This window comes from Falco punctatus (assembly GCF_963210335.1).
Source record: "Falco punctatus genome assembly, chromosome: 1".
Lineage (NCBI taxonomy): Eukaryota > Metazoa > Chordata > Aves > Falconiformes > Falconidae > Falco > Falco punctatus.
Genome location: NC_137580.1, coordinates 91,295,873 through 91,315,748, shown reverse-complemented (window position 1 = coordinate 91,315,748; position 19,876 = coordinate 91,295,873). Strand labels below are relative to the sequence as shown.

At 44.0% G+C, this 19,876-nt stretch overlaps 1 long non-coding RNA gene across 2 annotated transcripts in view; it reads left to right on the top strand.

Moving 5' to 3' along the window:
• The window catches only part of LOC308064221, a 64,178-nt gene that overhangs the window by 20,675 nt on the left and 23,627 nt on the right, over window positions 1-19,876 (top strand). Inside the window, exons 2-4 of one of the 2 annotated variants that reach the window (XR_013928313.1) lie at window positions 4,286-4,456; window positions 8,253-8,349; window positions 9,123-19,876. The exon at window positions 9,123-19,876 is cut by the window's right edge and continues 23,627 nt beyond it. This is a non-coding gene — a long non-coding RNA (uncharacterized lncRNA). Of the gene's footprint in view, window positions 1-4,285 lie in introns of both variants that reach the window. The other variant, XR_013928314.1, reaches the window with a different exon arrangement.

Below are 19,876 nucleotides of genomic sequence, written 5' to 3'. Positions count from 1 at the left end.
AAAGAATTTTATGTGGAAAGCCAGACTTGGGAGAAGAAGGACAGGGGTGAGGAAGGAGGAACCACTTCAAGTTTAAAAATGTCTGAAGGGAATAGGGAAGTGAGAGGTTTTAAGGCTATATGAGCTAGTGTCATATGCAAGGATAAGAGAGCCTTGGTTTAGGCTAGAGATGAGCCAGCAGTCAAGGAATTTGCTCCAGACAGAGCCCTTTGTAGATCCTGCATGCTACTATAGCTAACAATCATGTCAATAGGGTTTAAAAGGTGCTTCAGAGGAATTGGGAAGCAAAGACAAATAAGGTGGGTGGCTGAGGGAGGAATGGAAAGTCCAGTGGTTACTGAGTGAGGCTTGAGTGTGATGAAAATCCTGGCTGTGCTCCAGTACAAGATTTCCTATCACATTAATTATATTGCAACAGGCTCCAGAGCTTTCTGTGATACAGACTTTGTATATCAAAAATGCTACACAGACAGCAGTGGTGGAGGTAATAAGATAAGCTTGCTGTGTCGTCTCCAGGCCTTCCACTAGGATGCCTTCAAAGATGAAGCCTGAGACTCCTTGGTGCTGTTCCCTTTTTGCACGTGGGCAAAAAGCAAATAATTTACGGGGAACGAGGAATAATTAGCTCTTGGAAATGTCATGTTTCTCTCAATAATTAACTCCATCCCCTTTCCTTTTGTTAAAATACATATGCCTTTGGATAGCGTTTTCGTGACACTAAAAGGTGTTATATGAAAAGTGTTTATTGCTTTCAAAATAATTACCTAAACCTAGAGGAAGATACTGGGAATACTGTGGTACTGTCACTGTTTTCTATGGACAGAACTCTTGCCAGGTATCTCATGAAATTTTATCTGTTCAAACCAGTAGGAGTGACAGCTGCCACTAGTGATCAGGGTTTACTACCACCTGGCACCCCAAAACTGAAGAGAATAGCTGGCAGCATCCATCAGATTTAATCCTTAGCCTTGATTTGTGTTAAACCCCAAGTACCTCCTGTGTTCATTTATTCTTCTGTCCTAGCCAAAAGGATTGGCTTGAAATTCCTTCCAGGACTGTCACCAGCTGTCTCCTGTACTCTTGTGGACCTTGTTTTCCTTGTTGGGCAGTGATATCAGCTGGTCTGAGGGACTCTTTTACAATGGATAGCTTCTTCTCTTCAGTCCTCCTCCTAGCCGTGGGAAAGGGACTGAGGTGAAGACTCTCTTTCCCCTCCAACAAAGAAGTGTTTCCTCTCCAGCTGGGTGTGCTGCATGACAAATGCCCTTGCAACCATGGAAGGATAGAAAATTGGCATGAAAAAAGTGTGGTCTGGGAAAGAGAAGTAGCAGCAGATCTAATACCATCCTGAACAGCAGTGAAACAACAGCAAAAGCCAGATAATACTGACAAAAAGAGAAGCAAAGAGGGAGGAGCTGTGCCAGCATGGTCTTGTGGTGGAGGAGAGTCTGATGCTGTGTTTTGCACTCCTGACTGTGCCATGGTGGTCTTCTGTCACCGGGATAAGAGGTAGATGAGGTAGAGTGTCTCCAAAGAATGCCTAAGGAACTTTGCTGGGTTTCTGTGATGGGGGAAGATGCAAGTGTAATAGCCACCCTTCTCTGGAGAGTGGGTAACGCGATGTGTGTAAGCCAGGCTTGCCTCAGACCTGGGATGTGGAGACTGTAAGACCTGTTTTTTACTGACAGCTGGGGCAGGAATGAGGTTGGGTTTTAAGCCTCCTCTGTCACTACAGCATGGAGGTGTAAGTTGGGGAGGACAGAAAACCACTGGAGCTCTGTTCATTGCCACCACACCACTGTTGTTCTCCTTTGTGCTAGAGGTGAAGACTAAAGCTTTGTGCTGGCCAAGGAGCTCCTTAAACCAGGAAATACACTGTGGAAGCCGATTCCAGATCCTTTTTTTCTAACCAGAAGTGTATCAAAGAGATGAGAATTGAGTCCATTCTGGAGTAGCCACCTGCCCCTCCCGGCCTTGTGACAAACTGGCTGTAAAGATTCGGAGCATCCTCTACTTCTGCCTCCTTCAGTATGGCCAAAGCAGAGTTAAGCCTCCTTGTCCCACTCTCCCCGCCCCCCCAAAAAAAAAAAGTGCATTATGGGATTCTCTTTTCTGCCTCTCTCTCCTCTCTCTAGAGCTGTGTGTTTGAAATGATATCTATTTCTCTTTGTGACAGCACACCGTGACTGCTGCCTTGACATTCTCCCAAGCTGACATCCCGACCGGTATGACACTGATGCCTTTGGGCAGAAATCAGAGCCGGTTTGCTCCATGCCTCTGTGTAGCCACGATGCCTGTAGCGCCTCTGAGAGCCCCCAGTGCCCTGTTGGGGAAATGGAGCGAGCACGTGGGCCCCAAATGAACTCCAGGAAGAGAGCAGGCATTATCTACAGTGACCCAGCTACCCATTTTCAGTTTTAAGTGTTCGCATTGACATGGTTTTTTCCTTCTTTTTTTTTTTTTTTTCCTTTTCTCTCCCTTCTTCCCTTGCCTGTGAGAGGGTTGGTTTCCCATTTCTCCCCCGGTTGCAGAGTCCTTGGGGAGCTGGGCTTTCGTGAGCTGGAAAAGGAGCGCACAAGCATCTGATCAGTCCTTATTAGTGTTGAGAAGAATCTAATAGTTCCTGGCTTCTGGGACCATTACCTGTCATTTAGTTTTATTAAGTCAGTGATGAGAAAGTTTAAAATTAAAGGCTTTGTAAATTGGATTCCAGTTTGAAAGGGAGGCACCTACCAGGAAGTTAGTGCCAAAGCTTGCAGATGGGCCACTGGGAGCAATACCAGACTTGAGCATTTATCTTCAGCTCCTTTGACAAGGATCCTGTGCCAAGGCGTGGAGGGGAGGCAGTTTGTGGCAAAGCCTCAGGGTATTCAGGAGTCTTCAGCTATGTGAACCATATAATCCTTCCTTCGCCGGGCTACTCGCGCTCAGACCTCCAGCTACTGTTCAAGAGGAAGGGTGGTCTTCTGCTTGAATCATTACCCAGTGCTGTGAGTTCTGATTCAGCTGAAGTGATGCCGGGCGAGTCATTCCACCTCCTCATAGTTTGTTTCCGGATTTATAAGGAGGAGGAGCTAGTGTTAATACTGATTAGAGTTTTTTCTTACCTGTTGTCTGTTCTGGGCAGTCAGTTCTTTGGGACGGGTACTGTCCTTGACTCTTGTGCTTAGAAAAAAACCTCCAATTCCTTTGAGTATTCAAAGCAAAAATAAAGACTTTTGTTAATTCTGTAACAGAAAGCAAGCAAAACGGATGAGCCACCTAATTAAAAGAATCATCCACTGTAGTTTTCTCTGGTTTCGAGACTTTGAATTAGCCATCCAAATGCACTTGCGAATGAAATATCCAAATTGCAATAAAGCGATCCAGCTAAGTAATTATGGTGTGACAAGGGAACCTTAGGGGCCAATCGCAACAAAGAGCTGCTGTCACTTCTGTTTTCTCAGTTGAATAAGAGTCTCATGGTGACATTGCTCTGATGAGAAGCAGCATGAACTAGTGGTTATAAGTACAGTCTCAGAATCAGAATTCTTCGTTCTTGTGTCTCAATTTGTCTTTGACTTGAATGGCATGGGAGAAGTCAACTGAGGTCAGAATTTTAAGGTTGACTCCTGCTCATCTTTGCATCATTAAATACACAAATTGTATTTACACAGCTTTACATTAAGATTTAATGTTCACACTTTGTCTCTGGAAGGCAAGGTACAGCACTCCACCAAAGCACAGGGTTTATCCATTTAATAATAGATCACAAAATTGTTTGTCTCCTGAAGGCAGAATGTACAGATTCCCTTTAAAGTAATGGTTTCTTGGAAAAGTTTACCTCAGGCAGATCCTTCTCACATCCTTGGCATTTTTCATCTCCCAGTGCTTTGCCATTTTTATCTGGGATTAACAGAGGCAAGATCTGTGAACCTTTTAGACTGGAGGGGATGCCCTGTGACCATCCACCCTAGCACCCATATAACCAAGCTTCAGACGTGAATCCTGACTTGAAGGAAGGTTCACCTCTATTGAAAGAACCAGGACTGAGAGCAAAGTCTCACACCATACAAACTGACAGTGAAGGATGGGTCTTCCACCTTCTTTACTCAGAGAGCTTTCAAACCACCCGGGCAGAAGGTGGGATAATACACCCAGAGGAGACCGAGACACAGAGGGACAGATAAGGAGAGGCAACACTCATGCAGAAAGTAGGCGCTGTGAGCAACTCAGGATCCAGAATTTGTGCAAAGTGAGACTAAGCATGTGTTAACTCCAAGCCATTCTTCCTGTCTCTCCATAGGCATAGCAGTTCCTTGACTTCAGCTAATTACCACGTTCCCTTGAAGGAGTGACGCCTCTCCCATGTTTCTCTGCTAGCATCATGAAAGAACTGATCTATGAGCTATCCAGTGGTTACTTACATCATTCTTGTGTTTCCAGCCACGTGACTTGACCGCAAGGCTTTCAGAAGGTAATCTGGGGAGATTTTATCAAATGCAAAATGTTCCTAGACATTACTGGAGCCATGATGTAATGAACCAAGGTTTTGTTCTTTAAATTCCACTTTGCTGAAAAACCACAGGCCCCAAAAAATTATTCCAGAGGAGCTGAGGAGTTTTAAGAAGGAGGCTGAGATGTTGTGCTGGGTTGAGCCATTGTGTGCTGCAGGGCTAGGAGAGAGGAAGTCCTGTGTCTCTGGCTTGGGAAGGTCTGGACTGAACCTCTGATATGGGCAATGGCCTCTTTGCAGCAGCCGCTCCTTTGTTTCTGCTGCTGTGATGGAAGGTGCTGCCAAAGGAAAAGGCAGCACGACCAGGCCTGCATCGTACCTCGCTGCTCTGAGTTTGTTGCATGTTTAGATCTTTGGTATTTGTTGTAATTGTGGCTGTTCCCATTTTTGTGAAGCACCATTCCAGCCCAAAGTCTTGCCTCAGCAAAACCAAAAATGTGGTCCCCCTCATGTAACACTGCTTTCTTGGTATCGTCTGTGCCGGAGCTGAGAACCTAGTTTCCAGTATCTCCACACTTTAAAACCCTTTTTACAGGGACAATGATTCCTGAGTCACATGTCTGTGAAAGTCATCCTGGCATATTTATATCTGCCAGACCAGAACAAGACTGTCCATGCTTTGATGCTTTGGATTTCAGTACCTGTTGAAATCCCCTGAACAAATGGTGCTATTAATTACAAGGCCTGGCTTTGATGAATGATGCATAGGGGACAACATTTCATTTTGTCTAGGGGGAGGTAAGTGGGATGGGGCATTTCTGAGTGTTCAGTGATGCAGGAGAGGTCCCGGGTGTTGCCTGATCAAGGGGAAGTTGCTTCCTTTCTCTAGAGTGCTGTAAAGTCAGTGTCAAGTCACTGTGGCATCTGGGTTATGTCACCTTCCGATGGGGCTACCTCTTTATATGTAAGATTTGCTCAAACAGAAACCAATTCAGCCCCTTACCTAAAAAGCTTTTAGAATTACAATGGCTTCTGCCTGCCTGAGGGACTGCCCCATCCCCAGGCCATTTTAACACCAAAGTGGTGAATTTGGGGTTCAGATTCTTACTCAGATACACGAGATGGAGGAAAGCCATGGGGTGTTTGCAGGGAAGGCCCCAGGATGTTACCACTGTTTCTTTCCCCACATCCTTTGAAACTCCCAAATTAGTGAGCAGGAGTCTTACAGAAACTGTTTAGTTTACCCCTGAAGTGGTGAAAAAAACCTTTTTTCCAAAGATTTGATTTAGTAGTTAGTAAAGTTAATTGCTTATCTTTGTGTGCCGTTATGTTTTGGTGCTGGGAGATCATGTTTGTGCCAAAAATCTGAATTAATTTTGGGGGCACCTGAAACTTCTGTTCTGTGCAGACAACTCTACCTGTCATTTCAGTTTAATTACTCACAGCCAGCTGAGAACATCTCTAGCTGGTTTTCACAAAGGGGCTTCCGAACAGCGTAACACAGTGTTAGAACGCTTTTCTACTGGGACAAGACGACTGCTCTTTGTAGCAGGACTACTAGGTAGTAGGTTGGTGAGATATCAGCTGATGTGACTGGTAGGAAACAAGACCATTCAAAAGGAAGAGGAAAAGTAGGAGAGTCAGAAGACAGTGCCGTTTAAACTAAGGATAATGGGAAGAGAGTATTCACTCCTTTTAAAGCACCCAAAATGACAAGGAACAAATTGGAGCGTGTGATGTTCTTTTGTGTCTTACCAAAGACAGAAGGCATGATTTCTTTTAACTGAGTTTAGGTGTTTACACTGTCATCCATATTTCAGTTTAGTGATTCACTTCAGGATAATCTGAATCACACTCTGGAAATTTCTATTTCTTGTTATTGGCTGCAAAGGTTTCCTAATGGTACTGGCTCAGGTGAAGAAATCTATACTGCATCCATCTACCTTTGTCAGAATTAGACCCAGGGTGTCAGGGACAGAGAGTACGTGTCAGGATCTGAGTGAGGGAGACCTCAGTGCAGTAACAGGGTACATGCCTGTTCAACAGATAGGGAGGTACAGGGAAGAGGTAAGTTTGGGAAGTCAGGTAGATCTCTGCTGGAGCAGCAAAGGCACATTTGTGGAAGTAGGAGTTCAAGAGTAAAGGTCAAGTGAACAAGAAATGTGCAGAGAACGGAACTGGGATGCAGAAAGGGGTTTCATGTCTGTTCTAGTTTAAAACAAGCATATGGTTACTCAAAACTAGAAGTTGTTAAATCACCCCAGAATAAACCAGTAATGATGGCATGTGGCTGTGGGATGGGAAACCAAAGCTCAGGTCTGCACCTTAAGTCACGGACTAGAACCAGAGCCTTCCACGCTGTGTCTGAGTGTACTAGCTCAGGTACAATGGATGGTTGGGACGCACTTTTGTAGCTTGCCTTCCTGGAAGCACTCAGTTTTGTATACATGGATTAAATACTTGCAAGTAGTGTGAAACTCTGGGTACCCCACATTACACAAAGTAATCCTAAAAGCAGGATGTGGAGTGGAGTGGCAGAAGAGATTCCATGCAGGACCTGAGAACTTATTCTTTTTGAAACTCTCATATTCTTTCTGTGGTAAATTTCAGTTTAACTTAACTGACCTTTCCCAATGAAATTGCACCAAAAAAACTCCTGAACAGCTCTCATGAGGGGGCTTTGGAGTCAGGAGGACCAGAAGAACCCTCTAGGTAGTAAGTTTTAAACAAATCAAAGGAAGTAAGTCATGACGTGAGTGGCTAAATAGATTGCAGAAGTCATTGCCAAGGAATACAGCGGCCAAAGGCACAAAAATGTTCAAAGAACATTTAGATGTGTAAATGGAGAGTGGCTCCACCGATGGCTGTGCTAGCCACCTGATGTAGGAAGCCTTTAAGCAGATTACTAAAATGATAGCCAGGTATAACAGAGCAAAATCAGTCATAGGGGATGTGAGGTTTGTATTCTACCTTAAGCAGGCTGCCCATGCCTTCTGGTAGAGATCAGGTACTGAGCTAGGTTGGGTTTTGGTCTGAGACAGTATGGCATTTCTTACTCTTGTTCTAAGTACTTCTGCATCTTCTTGCCCTTGTGACAGTACTGGAAGAATACACTGGGGTTTGGTCGGTGTAGTGTGTGTGCCTGCTTTTGTGTGCTGTCTGCCTACACTGGCATGTAGGATATGCCTGTGATGCATCCCCATGTTAGTGGTCACACACCGTTTCTACATACACGTAAGATTAAGAGTAGTATATTGCCCTTGTGCCTTGTTTTTCATAGGGTGTGCAGTGTCCCAAACCAGGCAGTCTGGCTTTTGTTAGTGCTTCCCAGATCCCAGAAATGCAGAGCAGGGCATAAGCTCCAGGAATGCATTTTCCAGATAGACTATGAAGCTGAGAATTAAAGACAAGTATGAATCTTCTTCCGGCTCCTTCTGTTATTTGGGCATGCTCATGCCACATGTCAATACAAACTGTTGAGACATCTGGAATGAGTTCATGTGAGTCCGTGGGTTTGGGGTCATGGTGCGTGGGAAATCCCTCAGTACTCTGCTCATTTCACTGACAGGCAGCTCATGCCTCTGCATGACAAAATAGAGACAGACCCTTTGCAAAGCGTAATGGAGGAGGATGTTCTGATTGTGATCCAAAATTGCTCTCACAATAACATCGTCTGACAAGTTTAGCCCTCCAGATGGGACAGGCTCTTCTATCTAGCACAGGGATGTGATGTGTAAACATCTAGAAACAATTATTTTGTTAGTTCAAGGCAAAACCTGCTCCCATCCTCCTAAGTTTTACCTGTGTTTAATTCCAGTGATCCAGTTTCTGCATGGCGTTAACCATCACCACACTTGAGTCTTCCCAGCTGAGGATCTATTTCATACCCTTCAGCTGAAAGACATCTGCCTTAGGTGAGTACACACCTGCCATCTCAGCCTGAGCAGGGCATTTAACCATATTCTTGGCTGAAACTGGGCTTAAGAGTCGGTGAAACTTGGCACTGAGGGGGCATGTGCAGTGAATGCCCTGTGAAAAACATGTAAAAAGGAGGTAGGGTATAAACTTGAAGCCAGTGTTTACTACATTTTATGTGGTTATAGGGCAGCTGTCTGACCTCCTCACCTAATTTGCAAATAATCTTGTCGGGACAAATTAGTCCATGCTGAGCCTGTGTTGTTGAGACTAGATGGTTATCAGGACCAGCACAAGTGGATTTTAAGGTAGTTCTGGTATCTCTGCAGTATAGTAGAGTCACAATGGTAATAACTGCAGTGCAAAGAGGTGTTTTTGTATTAAACAAAATATATACAGAAAACCTCGTCTACACAGGTCTTCCTATCTGGTTTCTTTCAGGCCATTTTTGCTACGGGGATGAGTGTTGAAAATAAAGATTTAAACTACATTAGAAACTGCAGCTCTGAACACTGTGAATTGCTTAATTCATCTTAATAGAGGTGTTCATTTTGAACCCGAAAAGCTTTTAGTTGAGATTTAGCCTGTGGTTTGATATTACAAATTGCTTGGTGGTAACATTGGTTTAAGACATTGTTGTCTCCCAGCCTCTTGTTCTTGCTGCTATGCTGGCACAACTACTCCTGTGGTTGGGAACCAGATGGGATGAGCCAGGCAACTTGGCAAAAAAAAAAAAAAAAAAAAATTTAGTGTGTTTGTTTATTTAAAGCAGGAAAAGTTCCTCCATCTGGTTCAGTGCCTGGTCACACAGAGTTTTCCTGGCACAAATGAGTGGAAAGAGCATTTTGGCATGGAAGGGAAATGAGCAACAGAGGGTGAAAGGTGAGCAGCGATTACTGATTCTGGTAATGCCACAGTGTACTTTTTAATATCAGACCATGATGAGAACTGATCTTGACATGTGAGAAATATTCAAATACCTTTAAAATTGTTGGTCTTAATCTTTGCTTTTAGGTGTCTTGGCAGACACTTCCAATTTGTGTCCTTATCTCATGGTCTCAAGCCATCTTCAAAGGTTTTGCAGCTTCTTGTGTTTTCCAAGTTCAAAACCTTGCAGCCCACTGGTATTGAAAACGTGTGAATGAACAAAATAATTGGAGCTGAATGACAGTGTAAGTATCAGCTGTCACTGCAAGGGGCGTTTTCTTCATTTCCATAATGAGTTCATTGAGAAAGAACCTGGTTTAATATAAATGAAAGCAGGGTTTCCACGGTCACTTTCTCAAATTTAGAAGATCTTGTCATTTAAATCCAGTTTGCCATGGAACATAAAGATCATTTGTTATATACCACATCAAACCATCTGAGTCCAGAGGTACCATGAAGAATATGGTGAGGTGCCTGGAAAAACAGAAGCCAAAATCTATAAAAAGAACAGATTTTCAAGGCACTAGAAAGTGGGAAATTAAATCCCATTGAAAGTTTGCCACCGCACTCCCAGAAATGGAGTTGTCTGATAAATAAATTCCCTGCAAACATTAAAAAAAGAAGCAAACCCAGAACAGTGGAATACCCAGATGATTTGGTTATGAAATGTTTGCTTTGTTTAATGAATTATGATGGTTTTGATGAAATTTCCATTTGAAAATTTAAGCTGTACTTGACAGCAGAAAATTTGTACCTCCAAAGCCTGTGAAAAAATGTCTGTCTGCCTTCTGTCTGTCTGTCTGTCTGTCCATCCACAGAACAATATTCAAATAGTTCCCAAACAGTGTCTGGCGTACATGTTGAAAGTGAAACTTCACAAAGTCTCTTTGGCTATAAATAGCTGTATATCCAAATATTATAGTGCACTGACACAGCTTGAGATCTCAGATCTGTCCGTTGATTAACATATCTCATTAATGGAACTGCTGGGCCCTGAAGTGTGGAGTTTGCTGCTGAGTTCACTGGGAAACTCGTGCTAGCAGCCGGTGTCTTTGTGTGAGGAGCTGGGAACCCCTCTTTCCTCTCCATCCTTTTACTGCACTGCCCGATACTGTGAAAGAGAGGGAGAAGGGAATTTCTGCTTTGATTTCTTTGCAGCGACATGCAGACAGAAGCAGCTCAAGGGAATCCTGCACAGCAGAGGTTAATGTGACCCACATATAATTGTGTGAAAAGATGCCACTCTGCGCCTTTGTCAAAGAGGCTTCTTGTTACAACCCAAGCTATCTAGTCCCCGGCCCCTTCAGCAAAGCAGTTTTCTTGCATTAAATCACCACTGCCCTCTTGCCAGCTGCTTAGAGTTTGCACATTATACAGAGGAGATATGTAATATATATTTATATATTTTTAAAATGTGACAGATTGTCTTGGAACATATGTAGTATTGCCTTGAAATGAACTACGTGCATGTGATGGCCGAGCCAGCAGACCTAGTGTGTGTGTGTGCGCGCGTGTGGTTTGTATTTTTTTCCTTCTGTTGGAAATCTGAGAGGCTGGGACACTCGAGCTTTTCATGTTGCTTCTCTCTGAAATATTCATGACGAGTTGATGACCTTGATTCTTTGATACCTGCCATTTATTTATGTGCCACTGACGATAACTGCTGCTAAGTACATATGTCAGTGACATGGTTGAGTGAGTTGGATGATAAGGAGAGGGAGGGCATCTGAGGGATGTGTGTGCTGGAATAAGATTACTTTATAAACTCTGAGGGCATTTTAGGATACTGCCATGCCATCTTATTCACCCCACTTTGTTTTTATGACTAAAGCCTGTTTTCTTTGCTTCTTATCTAGCTTTTTCTTCCAACTTGGAAATCTTCTAGTTCGTTGCTGCTTTTTCTAAAGGCGATCATTGGCTCATTATCAAGTGAAATGCTAATGAATTGGCCAGTTACACTTACATTTTACAAAACAAGATGCAAGTCTGGGGAGACCCAAGGAATTCTTTCAAGTGAGAAATAGATCCTCATTGAAACGTACTCCAGGGAGTTGGTTAGATGATCAGGGGCATTTTGGTGCTCTGTAAAGGCAAGGAAAGATGAGGCTAGAGCAAAGGAAGATAAAAAGAAGAGTAGGTGAGCACCAGTATCACATATAACCTTGTAATCATGAAACTTAAGCAGGCAAATCTCATTGCTTTTGAGAGATACCATTCTTTGAAAGGATTGTAACCTGCAAGGCACCAGGCTTAAGGTTTTGAGGGTGGGGGTAAATACATTAACAGGAATGGTAACAGCAGTGATGAAATAATGAAATATATGGGGAAAGAGTTCCTGAGTGAAAATTAAATGTAGTCCAACATGAACCAGTCTTCACAGTGGTTGGCGAAGTGTAAAGGCATAGAGAATTAAAGAGACATTGCTGGATCAAGGAGTCAGTGTGGTTCATTTTGGCTGCAAGTTATTCCACAGGCTTTCGGAGACATAACTAGTGTCAGGACCTGGATCCAGCCTACTTAAGTTGTTCAACTGAAGGATGTGAGTAGGAGCCTTGTTGTCCTGGGCTGACTTAGTTGCTGGAGGTGCTTTCCATAGTGGTGACCTGGGGAGTGAAGGGTGGTGCTTTCCTGACCCAGATAGCCTAGTTCAAGCTGGACTTTGGATGGGAATTGGAAAGGTCGGATGGAGATAGTTGGTCCACTTCTGTTGGATGCTGAAGAAGGGACTCTGACAGGTAGATGTATTGACAGAGTTTGCCTTCACCTAAACTGTGAGGTGAGGGAAGCCAGAGCGAGGGAGATAATGGAGCAGAACATCTCCCATGGATTCTCTACTCACTATATTTCATATAGAATCTTGCAGCACTGTCTCTTTTTTGGGCTATCATTTTTCCCTTTCAGAAGTCACAGTAAGCGCACATCTATATGGCAGTGTACATTCCTCTGAAGATAATTTCCTTCTCTGTAAGAAAATATGGGGAAAAAAAAGAAGACACAAGGATGGAGTGAAAATTAAAAAGGCTTAAGAGGCTTCTGCATATGCTTCTTGAACTGCAGCCATTCTAGAGGGGCAGGAGATAAGGTGGCTTAGGGAATGCAGCTGAGTCCAGAGAAGCATTTATTTAAGATTGATATCAAACCTTGGAATTGTGAGTGGGAGGTTTTTTGAGGAAGGAACAGGATGTTGCCAGGAGGGAGAGAGGCTGGCTGGGATGATTTATTGTAAGAGGTCAGTGGCAGGAAGTCACTGGAGATAGGCGATGGTCTAAAATGCAGGCCAAGGAGCCTGGGTGAGGACACTGTTTTATGCTCTAAGATTCTACCTCCTCGAAATAGGACCAGCACAGTGACTGGGTGGTCTAAATTAGGGTCATCCTTGGTGGTCCTGCATACATGTGTTTTGGTCAGCTTTCTTGTCCGCATGTGTGTGTCTGTGCACAATGACCCGTCCTGCTCTAGGGTCTGTTACGCAGGCTTGTACCATTAAAAAGAAATTCACTGCACTTGGAAAAGAGATGATAGACCTTTCTTAGAGCAAGGAGTCATTTGATGCTTACACAGATAATTGTGCACATGGGGGCATGAAGTAGTCATATTTATCATTAGGCTCCCCTCCCCCCAGTAGGAAAATTCCCTGACACAAGAAATGAAAAAATTGGGAAGAGAAGAAAAGTCACGGCTGGGAATGACCTTTCGGGCCATGAACAGAATTGGAAAGTTCAGCTGGATGTAAAGCTTTAACTAGTTGTCAATCTGAAATCTGCAGCCCCACATCAATGTAATGGCCCATTTATCTCGAAGAGGACTACTGCAGGCATCACTGCTTTTTGATAGTGATGACTATAAATAAATTATTGATTATTAGGCACAGCCACCTTCTGTCTAACCTACTTCTGAGTGTCATTTATGTGTATTTTGCTGTCCTGTCTTCTGACACAGCCAAACTTGGAATCCTCTTGTGTCAGGAACAGTTGTCTTTCCTGAGAAGACAGACATTGTCACAGAGAACACTCAAGTCAAACAGGCAGAAGCATGGAAGAAGGGGTTTGGCTCCCTGGGAAATGCAGCATGGCTGAGAAGGCAGCAGTGCTTTGAAGTGAATGGGAGGATGCCCTTTGACTTCAGATGACCTTAAGTGACTTGTCAAAGGTCACAAAGAAAATACAGTGCTTGGGTAAAGGACCAGGTTCTTATCGTCTTCATAGGGGTGAATATCTAGACAATTCTCCGGTATCCCTGTTCAGCATCCCATTATTGCAAACTTGGCTGTGTTGTGGGTTTTTTCAGTGTATTCAAACCCTGCTGCTGTGCTTTTTGTTTCTTTCTGCAGCTATTCAGCTATTTCTGCAGGCTGTCCCTGCTGATAATAGCTCAGATTAGATCTACACAAGGGGGTAACATCTGAGCTTTTAATGCTGTCCTTTTATCTAATGTCCTCCAGCTCGTGGTCCTGTTGTCCCTGCACAGCTTGGTATGTGGTGATGTTCACTCTCCTGCTTACACTCAGTGAATGATTTATCATGTGTTATCAGTAGGACTCTGTACAGTGTCCAGGGACAATGTTTTCTTCCATCTGGTTCCAAGCTGGTGGAACACCCTTCCATATGGTTTTCACATGTGGTTCTCCTAGTGCCTCCTTTTTATTTTTTCCCTCTGGATTCATCATTATGCAGTTTGTCTAACAAGTATACTTTGTTTCACTTTATAAATTAATCACATGCGTGAATTAAAACTTCAGCAAGTGTGGATATTTCTTAAAAAACAGAGGAAACCTTCACAGCTGGGTGAATCTATATTCTAGAAGAAATATCCTGTCCCACAACATACTGGAAATTAACTGCTGCAGTGTTTCATGCCCCTCTTCATTCAGATATTAGCCTATGACTTGTTCTGGAAGAGTCTTATCTTATGATTTGTGGGACAGTCTTTTAGTTCTGTATTATGAAGGTGCTGGTTGCAGTTATAGGTTCATGACGTGGGCAGAATAGAGACCATGAAAACGTCTTTTTATATAAATCATCTTGAGACACCAGACAGTGATTCACAATGACTTGATATTGGGCACTCTGAGAGACAAACAGCTTCTTCCAAGTGATCCAACCTGCAAAAGGGCTCCTCCATCAGAATCACTTGCTGCTGGATTTGCTGGTCTTTTCAGATAACTTTTTTTCTGTGTCTTTGTTGATTTTATGTTGTTAGACCTGGTAACACACTTTTATCTTATCTGGCTTTTTCTCTTCTTTGCTTTCTGTGTTGTTTGCTATTCCAGAATAAATATGCAGACCACCTGCCCCTGGAGGCCAGTGCACTGTGTTCCTCCCGCAAGAGCATGCAAATATTTGCACCACACCAGCCTCTGAGCCTGAGACGTGAGCAGCGACACAAGGAGGTGCAGCAGAGGGCAGGGGTGGAAGGCCAGAGGGTGTGAAACCAGCACACGGCGGCCAGTGCAATTGCCTTGGAGCATTTAGCAAGTAATTGCCTTGTCTTCAGAGCAGCAGGAAAAAGGGGACTTGACTTGGGGGTGCACATGTCCACACTGGTGTTTTTGGTGAGGTCTGTGTGCATGACACTGGTGGACTTCAGCTAGTGAATGTACGTGTGTAGCAGGTTCTCAGGAGCAGCAGCAGGGATGGTACTCCAAGCTGAGTGCCATTTTCTGGCTTTATCCATTTTGCTTCCAGGCTCCTGCATTTCAAAGCAGCACGTATATCATCTGTGTAGGAATTTGTGGGTTTGTGTGTTTGTAATGTGTGTGGGCATGTTGGTGTGCAGGGTGCAGGTACTATCTGTGTGAATCAGCGAGATTAAACACTTCATCTGGAGTTTTCTACCCTTGCAGATGCACCTTGTATCCGTTGAGGATTCAGACCTTATCCCTTCACTGAAGGAATGATGGAGACAGAAAAGTAGTGTCTTTAGGTCTTTCTATCCCATTTAGTTTCTCACTGGAAAGAAGCAGTCTTTCCTCAGTTTTGCAAGAGGACACTTACCATTTGAATCCTTCTTCCCACAGCCTGTGATGTGCTCGTGTGTTTCAGAAATCTTCATAAAGTCCTGCTTCTGAGGTGTCTGGCGTCTTAGAGCTGCTTCATACTGCGGAGTTATGTGGAATGTCACCCCTACTTCATGCCCCATTCATAAGCAGAGGCTCTTGCATAGCTTGCTGTGATGGTGCCTGTCCGAAGAGAAATAAGGCACTGCTAGAGCTAGTGCAGCTGCCACACCATGGAGCATGTTAAGCAGTAATTTTGTAAACTGTTGAGGCCAGTGTAAGCCAGTGTTCTCACCAGAAAAAGATATTTCCACTTTTCCTCCTTTCTTTAGCTGCTGCTTTTCCATGCTTTCTCCTCCCTTGATGGCACAGACATTCTTACAGCTCCATGATGAAGTCCCCAAAAATCTCAGAAAGGAGTTATAGTTGTTTTTACCTTAGATCTGTTCCCTAATTTACCATTGTTGATAGCATGTTTGGGCAACTGTGGTGCTCATTTGTGGTGGTGTCACTCTTCACCTGTGAGGATGTGCTGGAGAAGTGGGAGGGTGTGTGCTACTGGTTGAGATGTGCTATTTCGTCCTTTAAGGGCACCTCCCCACTGGTTCCCTTGTTGACTCCCTGCACCGTCCTCCTATCTCTCTCACCTCACTTAGCTTCTTTGATTTGGAGCCGCAGCTGGGTTAGACGAGGTGGTTTCTTTTTGTTGGGTTTGGGGGTTTTGTTGTTTGCTCTCTGTTGCCTTTTTCCAGTTTGAAGTTTGCCGCCTTCTGGCCTCTGGGCCGGTGACCCTTCTGCGAGCTGTCGGGCCACGCAGTGCACACGGCGTTATCATCAGGGAGGCTGTTTCATTTCCATCTGGGGCTTTTGGTCTGGATTGGATCCATCGTGCCGGCAGGTCTGATGGATGGCCTTATTGACAATCAGGTTGACCCTTGTTCGGCAGGCTGACATGCTCCATATTTCACGGGCCGGTATTTGATGTGTATCAAAGAGGTGGTCAGGTCATCAGAACAGCCAATTAAAACGATAAAGAGGGAGGAGTGGAAGATGAGCTTTTAACTCTTTCCAGCCCATCATAAACATCTTTATGAAGTGGAGGTATTTTTTTCAGCCAAAACAAGGGGTGGGAGGGAGGTAAAACCAAAGGTCTATCTCTATAAAATTTATCTGTGGGAACTCTTCAAAAATTGACTAAGCAGAGATCAGGAAACAATTAGCTGTCTATATAGTTGTCAGTTATGTAGAGCCTGGAAGGAGACTGGATCAATTGCCTTCCTCTCAGTTTGGGGTTGGGGTTTTTTTCTGAACAGCATATTATGAGGGAGACTGTGAAATTCAGCATAGGTTAATAAACATAAAATAATTATCTCAAACTCAGACACTGCTTGGAAGATAAGAATTTGTGTCATCGCTGTTGATACCTGAAAAGGAGAAAGGCATTCCCATTACAGTTGCTGGTAGCTGACAGCTGGCAGAAGGTAATAAATCTAGGAGTTATTTAGCATCAGCTTCTGAATAACGGTATCAGAACATGCTCTTCACATGAGGAACCTGATAAGGGAGAAGTGCTAGAGCCAGGAATTAAGAGTACCACTGGGATCGCAGATAGTAAAAGGTCTATCATCTGTCAACGGCTGATGTTCATACCAGCGCAGGGTCAGTCCCAGTTGCTTCAGTGTTACTTTGGGGGCTGTGTTTTAAGATAATGCTGCCTTTCCTAAGATGGCAGCAAAAATGTGCTAGAACCCAGGTTTTTCTGCCTGCTGAGCTCTAATGCACATTTGCATTGAAGTTTCCAGGTATCTTTTTAAATGGAAATGCTAACAGAGTAATTCTTGGGGTGAGAGTTAGGTGTAGAAATAGTAGGTTTTGAACAGATCACCACATCCAGATTCAGTTCCTTGTTCAGACACAGAAATTCAGGGAAGCTTCATCTGTGCAGTACTTGAGTTTCCAGCCTATAAAAGGGGGAAGAACAACCCAATTTTCCCAAGAAGTTAAAATCTATGAAACACAACAATGCCAAAAACTTATCTTGGTATCTGAATAAGGGAAGAAAAAAAGTCTCCCTGCTCCTGGAAAAGATACTATGCTATACTCGCAGCACAGCACAGACTCGAAGATCTTCCTTCACCTGCTTGTACTCCTTCAGTTTTTGCTTTAATATCGTAATCTAACTAATGCAAAGGCATTGAATCCATTTTCTAACTGTTGGGTAAATGATGGTTAAGTGTCAGGAGATTTATTTAATTGTCTAGCTATTAAAAAAAAAAAGGTAGGTTTGCTGAGTGAAAGCTTTTATGCTTTTAAATGAGGTATTGTTGTGATTAGAGTTTAAACAGCAATGATTTCCTCAAAAATGCATTGGCAATAATCACTGGCTTGTTTGATTGTCCGTGTAACTGTACCACCCTCACTGCCAAGAAACTCATCTGAACCACCAATGATAATAATAGCCTTTTTTTTCCATTAAGTGTGCAGCAGATATAATATTCAGGGACAGGAACATCTTCATTAGGCAGTACGGAAAGTGAACACATTGTTCACAAATCAGCCTCAAGAATAATGGACTAGAGAGACTTCAGAGGTGAGGGAATGGAGGTTGTGGGGTGGAAAAGGGGCTTAAAGCTTCGTGAACCACATACAGAGAGGATTTTAGTGGGATACAGGCAATTGATTCCCTTAAGTGTCTTTGAAGAGGCCGGTCTAGAGGTGAAGAAACTCCAGATGACTCATTATAATACTACTTAGTCTCATCACAGTGTCTCAATGATCATTTTACTCTTTTCTATTTCTTTAATTAAAAAAGCCAAGAATACAAAGCTAATTCATCTGGCATAATCAAAAACAACAACACAATGATGACAGGTTCTGAAGTGAGTTGATGACCTGCAGGTGAGAAAACAGCTGCCCTTCAGTATGTGGGTGTCTCAGAGACTGCTGAAAATCTGAGACATTTGCAAAATGCAAACAAGCCAAATGCCTTCTTTGTGATTTTTTTCCATGGGAAATCCATTTCCCAAGTGAATGCCACTTCCCTGCTAGCTCTTGTCCCAGAAATCCATCCTGTGCCGGGAGTGCAGCTCAGGGTGAGTCTTTGCTGGAGCATTTGCTGCTGCAGGGCTGTGAAGGGCCCGGCCTCTAGAAAAACACCTGTACCCGAGGGCAGAGAGGGATACACTTCTGTCCTTCTTCGTGTCTTCCCTTTCATAATGTCACATTTGGTAATACATTTAGGCACAAGGAGCTACTGGTTCCAGGTGTTATGCTTGTGTAGGATTAAGGCTGACACTTGCCCTGAGACTCAAGCAGGAATATTAGTTTCCCATTTTTCTTTGGGAACTCACAGGCAGGGCCAGCAAGGAGATCCAGTTTGTATCTCCGTCAACACACTGCACCAGCAAGAGGAGGGCTATGTGTGAGCAGGGCTAAGCTCCTTTTTCCTCCTCCTTGCCCTCATCAGTCCTAAGTGCCATTTAGCAACGTTAGCTGCCTGCTCCTCTCAGTTGGACACCGATTACTCCCTGTTGGAGAGCTGTCAGTAAGGGGAAAGCCATACATTGCGGTGGGAAGTAATCTCACCCGGCAGGGGGGCACCTCTTTCCAGCCAAAACAATGTGGCTTTGACAGGCTTGATGTATTTATTATCTTCTTGGTGCAGAAATGCTGCTACAGCAGGCAGCGGCGGGGGGGGGGGGGGGGGGGGGGGGGGCGGGGCGGGGAAGGGATGCTACTGGTGACTTGGAAGAGAAAGCCAGGAGAAGTATGAAGTGCCAAGGAGTTGTCTGCAGACAGCTGATGGCAGAGTGCAGGAATGGATAAGGGGAAAGAAGGGTATGAAGGAAAGGAAAAGACTCGTAAAGAAGGCAATTCCTTTTGTTCATGTGCTTAACTCATCTCCTGAACTCAAGGGACTCAAGAGGGCTGAGAAAAAGCAAACAGCAAGTGAAAAACCAGAGGTTACAGCGCAGATGGGGCATGGTATCCCAGCAAGGCTGCGCCATTTGAGGGTGGGTTGTGAGAGCTGTCACCTTAGTGAGGAACACGAATCACTGGCTCTTGTGCTCCTTGTCCTCCTGGACTTGGCTCCCCTTTGGTTTTATACTGCAATCTGGAAGGGTTTCACACAAGTGCCATCTGTCAGGTGGTTTTGCCAGCTCCAGTTTGTGTCCATTTTGCCTCTGCAAAGTGCCAAAGGACATTTTGACTATAAGGAAAAGCAGTCAGGATCTTTCAGGGGCAGAACTGTGTTACATCCTCAGCAGCTTCATCAAATTTAAACTCAGCATAGCTACCTGGTTTGAGCTCCTGGTTAGCAGTGAGGGTAGATCAAGAGCCTGTGCTTTTGAAAGACAGCCAGCTGATCTGAATGACAGACAATCCATTTCTTTTACTCTGGTGTTCTAAGGGTGAAATCCTCTTACAGAAATCTAGAAATTTCTCTAGGTAGAAGTTCCCTGGGCATGTCCAGATGTCTTCAATTGGCAGTAATTAATTAAAAATCGCCAGGGCCTGAATGTACCAGCAGGGCTTTATTGCCCTGAACAGCCTCACCTGGCTCCTGGCACAGCCTCTGTTCGCTGGTCCAGGAGCTGCATTTG